Consider the following 6,889-nt stretch of genomic DNA (forward strand, 5'->3'; position numbering starts at 1 on the left):
GTTCTTCCCCTCAACCGCCACCACCATTAAGGGTGCCCATTAACAGTATTAATAAGAAAACAAAGCCAGATCTATTCTTCCTATCAGGTAGATGAGGGAGGGCACACTGATTCTTGGAGTACAGAAACAGGATTATGTTTGTCTACCTTCAATAGCTAATTGGTTCTTCACCTTTACTTACCTATCCAAATTTGTAGGGGTGGGTTTTTTTTGCTTTTTTTTGTGGTTTTTAAATTTTGTTTTCCCTAGAAAAGGCTGTAGAACAGGACTTTTAATACTGACTTTTATAACCACAACAGAAGAATGGTTATTAAATGACAAGATTATCAGGCATTTAAAAACAGAGACAAGTTTACAAAAGAAAACTGGAGATGATGAAAATGACCTTCCTTCACTTAGATGTGTCATTCTAGTGAAATCTATTTGCTCTTTCCATCTCTCAAACAAAGCAGGGACAGGGACTGTCAGTAAACCAGTGTGTGGCATGTATGTAAATCTCTAAATGCACTAAAGGTCATTTGCAACCCACGTGTCTAGGGATTTGCATTACAGAATATTGAAATTAATAATTTAATTCATTCTTCTAACAAAATATAATCATATTACATTGGAATTTAGGAAGATCAAAATATTTGACTCTAAGATCTGGATAACTGAAAAATAAATAATATAAATAGTTGCCCTCCAAAATATATATTGAGTCAATTAGAATTAAGAAGATCTTGAAAAGAATACCAAAAAATAATGTAGAATAGCTTCAACTGATAAGAATTCAGTCTAGTGCTCTGCTATTCTTTTTCTTGGTCCCTTTTACCAAATTCTTAGTCTGTAGAAAATATGTCCAAAATGAATCAATAACAAAGCTTGCCGCTGAAATGGGAGACTCAACAACAAATACTGCCCAACTGTTGTTGTTTAAGCTACAGCTTACTTATGAGCAATTGAATCTCATTATTTCAGCCAAATTATGTTTCACTGCCATAAGAAGCTCCAAAAAAATAATAATTTAAACCGGTTTTTTTTTTTTCTGCACTTCAGACTTCAGTGACATGGAAAAACATTTAGCTCTCAAGAAAACAGAAATGTGTTTTTAGCTAAGAGAAATATCCCAGGAACAATAAGCAGAAAGTGTTGCTGACCTAGAAGACAGGGAAGAAAATGAAGGTTAACCCGATCTTTATCATCCATGTAGGGTTCTTAGAGAGGAGGTATCATCGCAATGGAGAAAATAAATAATGAACATTTTCAAAAGTCATCTATGTTTGGCAGAAAAGGCAAGAAATGTTATGTCTTTCAGGATATTTGTCTTGCTAAATGTCTAAGCATGATAATTAATACTAATAAAACTATCATAAATTGAGGCAGTATGCTAAGTTATTTACATAGATTATTTTTAAAGTGTTATAAAAACACAGTGAAGTGCTTCTGTACATGAGAAAACAGACTAAAAAGTCAAGTAATTTGCTTGAGGTCACCCCTAGTAAATGGAGTTATACCACTGTTTTAGTAGTGGTAAACTTACTTGTTTTACTAAGTTCCAATATAATTGAATTGGCTTAGACTTTATAAAATAAAACGAGACAAAAACTCATGTATTTTTTCATGAACCTGAGCAGTCCAGTAGCAGACGTACCGTTAGTGTGGCAAAGATATTATTAGGATTCAGTGCCTTTTCTCTATCATTTGATCCATTTTTCTCTCTGTGGTTTGAATTCTCAAGTAAGAACTTCCGATACAGTGGCAGAAATGGTCACCAGCATTCTAGGTTATATCTGTATAGGTAGATGTAACATAATCTCAGGTATACTAAGAGAGAAATGTCAATTGCATATATAATTGCCCTACTTTTGCTCTAAAATCTCTGTCAATGGTAAAGATGGCATGAGCCACCCCATTTATATACCTATTAAAAATACTGTCATCTCTCTCACTTTAAGCCAGTCTATTGGAGGATAAATCAAATATTTCAGACACATATTCTGTCAAATTTGAAATCTGCACATTTGTCTGAACCCAGAGATTGGCCCATCTATTTCTTCATACTCCAAATTGTGACTAGGTATTGGTAAAGCTCACAGGTCCTTATGAAGGACCTTGATCTTACCAAGATCATTGGCTCTTGACTCCCAGAGTCCTCCTGCCTCACTCACTACATTCTTCACAGGAGGAGGAATGGACACGTGCTATCCACATCAACTCCCTTTCACCCAAAATGTTCTTCTTTCCTTGTGCTTCTGTTAGGTCCATCCACTGCTGGTTCTTAGCACCCAGGGAATCAATCTCTCCCACCAACTCCAGATGGAAAGTAGGACTCAAGCCCTCCCTGCTTGAGATTTTTTCCTCAACTTATGTGATATTTTAAACGGTATTTCCTTCCCTGCTTCCAGCTGCAGTTGAGGGGTAGGAAGCACTTCTTATTGCCTGTCTTCCTCTCAAGACCCAAGGACTTTCTTCCATTTCCCTTTATATTCTGAGATGAATTTCTTCTACATCCTATCTCCTCCTTTTCTGTGGGACAGAACCATGTCAGTACAGCAAAGGAATAAACTACATTAGGAAAAAAGAAAAATACATCCTCAAGACTGCAAAGAAGAGAATTCTCCTTTCTTGATGACTTTAGTAAGGCTGTGTGCATGACTCACAATGACCCCATCTGGGTTCATCCTACACCCAACCAACATTGTGGAAAGGAAACAGGAGCTCTCTAATTGACCATGCCTGCGTCTGATGCCAATGTGGTGGAGGTATCTGGGATGAGACAGAGATAGGGTCAGCTTCATCCAAACATTACCAAAATTTCAGAGAAGGGAACTTAAAAAGAGGACAAAGGTTTGACACAGACTATATGTGTAGTCTGCATAGTGAACAGTGGAATGCTTTATTTTATAATTACTTAATTTATATTAATTTAACACTATATAGTTGGAAAAACCAAGATAAAATATATAAGACAAGACATCCGTTTATCAATATCTATAAATTTATATCTGTATCAATAGATAGATACTGACAGACACACAGATAGAAAGCTAGATAGATAGAGCCCTTTATTTACCCCCAGCAAATTGGTCTCCAATATCCCGTGGAAATGCAGTCCTCAACATAAAGACAAAAGCCACATTTGAAGTTAACTCAATGGTTTTAAATGTCTCAGATGACAGTTTCTAGTAATTAGTTATTTCAGCAATTTTCAAAACTGTATTTTTACTATATGAATAACATGTTTTACTCACATGTTAAATTTTCAATGTAATTCCCAAGTAAGTTACCCCTGATGTAATACACCTCCAACACACATATATACCTAAGAGACTATTCTGTAATTAAAGGTTCATAATCAAGAACAGAGTTAAAATTCTAGTCATTTCATCCTGAATTGCAGCAATACCTTTAAATTGTTTTATTGTGGTTTCCTTCACCTATACATTCCCTTCCCCAGTATCTTATGAATCCAATTTTCCTTTGCTCAATTATGTGTACTCTTTTCATTGTCCTAGGGACAGAAGAACTCAATCTCATATTTAAGACCTTTCATAACCTGAACGTGACATAACTTTCCTAATTTTTTATGTCTAGCATCTCCATAGACTATGAGTTGCAACAATTAAGTAAGGTTGATATTTGAGGACTTTGCTAAAAATTGAGAATCTTAGATTTTAGCTGCTTTAGATCCTAACTTAATAGGTTTAATATAAGGACTAGAAATTTATATTTTAAATGAGCATGTAAGAGTGAGCATTTTTAATCAGGATGGGCTAGGTCCCATTTCAAGAATAAAGAAATTCCTTAATTTCAGGGGTTTTGAATGATCAGTTTTTTTTTCTTTTCTAAAAAACCATTGTTTTTAGAAATAAAACAATTTAGAAAATATTTTTTTCTAAATAATACAAACATAGGTTAGTTGGAGGCTCTTCTTCAGGACCAAGGCAGGAAAGTTGACAATTATTTAAACCCAGGAAAGAAACTATGTCAAACTGCTCACTATCTGTGAAACTCACCAGCTATTTACATTTCCTTGGATAAAGTAAGTTTTGTGGCCTTATCTAAACTCAAGATGATAAAGAACTATTTAGTGAATGTTATTTATGCCAGTATTCTGAAGACTTCATATTGAAAGACAAGTATCATTTTTCAAGTCTGAACTTGTTTGCTCATTAAAAGTTTCCAAGCCTGCCTTTGGTTTTCCTCTATAAATTTAGGTATGTATTGACAATGCTGACTTTATCTTCCTCATATCTAGGTATATCAGCAATTCCAACTATAAGTTATCTTCAGCAACTAAGAAGTCAAAAGGCATTTCTTGGTCAATAATTTACTTGCTTTTACTGAATTTTTTAAAACTCAACTTATTTAAAAATCATTTGATGGGCTCAGTGCCCGTAGCAAAGTGGTTACGGCTCCAGCCACATAACACCAAAGCTGGTGGGTCCGAAACCAGCCTGGGCCAGCTAAACAACAATGGTAACTGCAACCAAAAATAGCTGGGCATTGTGGCAGGTGCCTGGAGTTCCAGGTACTGAGGAGGCTGAGGCAAGAGAATCACTTAAGCCCAAGAGTTGGAAGTTGCTGTTAGCTGTAACTCCATGGCACTCTACCAAGGGTGACATAGTGAGACTTTGTCTCACTCAAATAAAAAAAAAAAAAGAAGGTTAATAAAATATGACAATACTTCTTCAATCATTAAAAAAAAATCATTTGTTGTACCTATAATGCATAATATTGGGTTTTTAAGAAAAAAAATGATTCAACAATCTTATCAGGGCAAACGGAATATCAAGGAAGTTAACTTTATCTGTTTAGCAGAACACAACTACCAACAGACTATTTTCTGAAAGCTTATCTATATAAGAGTTATTTGAAAATTGTTTATATATTTTTCCACTGGGACAATATTAATTATAGTGATTAACATTTCTAAGAAAGTATTCCAAGGCCTAATTAATTTATTAGGCAATATATAGAAAACAAAACAATGTAAAATAAGACAGTGTAAAACAAACCACAGCACCTTTATAACACTAGAAATTCAGCAGAACAAAGGATGATAAAATTCAAATGATATACGTTTATATATATTTTATGCTAATATAGAGACAAGCCTTTTTAATTAGAGAAGAATAAAGAGGTAGGTAGAGATTTTGCAGATATTTTGAAGGAGACTTGTGAGTATTTTCAAGGGTTTATATGTTATTGGCAGTGGATCTTAATTATTCCTAATTGCTACTTCAACTTGTATGATGTCCTTGCCTTAATACAGGTATATCACTAACAATACTTTAAAATTTCAAACTATGATTAGCCTATTGTTAGAATCATGATTGGTAATAATAAGAGAAAGAATATAAAAGTTAATGAGTAAGGGGGAACAAAAAGAGACAGAAAAAGTACTGTGCTAATTGGGACAGAGTTTTAACAAACGGAAGGAGAAACAATACAATTGAACTGGATGTGTTTACATTGTAAAAAGTTGTCTGATGGGGAATATCTACACTATTATGGTAAACTACAGAGGAGAAAAGGAGAGTGTGTTCTATGCATGACCCATTTGAGAAAAAAACATAAAGTAGATGTGGTATAGAAACATTTAAGGCAGACATGTAATTGAAGGCAGGCAAGAATGGGAGAATAGAATGCTTACTTGATTTTTAAAGTAATGGGTCTAAGTGGGAATTGAGGTAGTAAGATGACAGGAAGGGGATGGGGAGATAAAAGAAGGGACAGGAGAAATAAGGTGAGAAGGAAGATAAATGCACTTTCTTTAATACTCAAGAATGGCACAGGAGAATTGTCAGCTCACCACTTAAGCTTCCAGAAGATGGAGTAGGCGTTCCCACCCAATATCCCATATTTTCTTGAATGTGCCTAGTGCAGAATCTATATCTGCTTTTTATCCATGGATCAGTGATGCATGGCAACTTTATGGGTAGCTCAAGTTGATTGGACTTGCTTGCATTATACCCTTACTCCCTTTTCACTCTTGTCTCTTACTAATTCTCTCATCAGGCTCCATCTGGGGGAATTTCTCCAGAGTAGATCCTGGACTATATTAGAGGAAAGATACTAACAAAATCAGAGGAAGGGAAAAATTGGATTGACAGTGATCCAAGGGCAGAGAGATTGGACTCAAATTAAACAAGTGTGTACTGAGTACTTACTTATGGATCAGGCACTGTACTATGAAATTTTCCATATATAAATTATATTTAGCATTTAATTCATTTTATTGTGAGGGCCAACTGGCACAGTCTCAGGTTCAAGTCAAAAAAGGCAGAAACCAGATCAAGTTAATGACCAGGTGAAGATCCCTGAAGGGGTCAGCCTCAGGGCAAACTCACATCTGAAAATGTTCCTTTTGTGTCTGTCTTTTACGTCTTTCACTTTCAATATGCCTGGAGGAACTGCCACATATTAACACTTGCTCTTAAAACTCTTTCTGATTTTATGTTGGAGTTCATCTGATATAATGATTTTCCTATTCTGCTCCAGTGACAGAAGACTTCTGCAAGTTTGTTTGTTTGCTTTATTTGTTTGTTTGTTTTGTGCCTCTCATACCATGCCAACAAGTTAGTGACAATGGTGAGTACATTTTTTGGCCCTCAAATAGAGTTGATCACTGATTATAGAAACATCTTGCTCAATATGAAAAAACAAAAAATAGATATGTTAGAATACACATCATTTATGGGAGGAGTGGACAGAGCTGTATTTATAAGGAGAGCCTACACATGGTGGAGAAAATTATTCCCCTGGCTGATAGAAGTTGCAATTGTGAACAGCTACATTTTTTTACTTATTAGATAAGATGGAGAGTGGAGAAAAAATGCAGACACACCTTTCTTATAGTAGAAATGTCATCATCCATCTTGTGAGCAGTGTTAGAAACAGAAAT

Source organism: Otolemur garnettii, unplaced genomic scaffold, assembly GCF_000181295.1.
Source record: "Otolemur garnettii isolate 467f Iridium unplaced genomic scaffold, OtoGar3 scaffold00012, whole genome shotgun sequence".
NCBI lineage: Eukaryota > Metazoa > Chordata > Mammalia > Primates > Galagidae > Otolemur > Otolemur garnettii.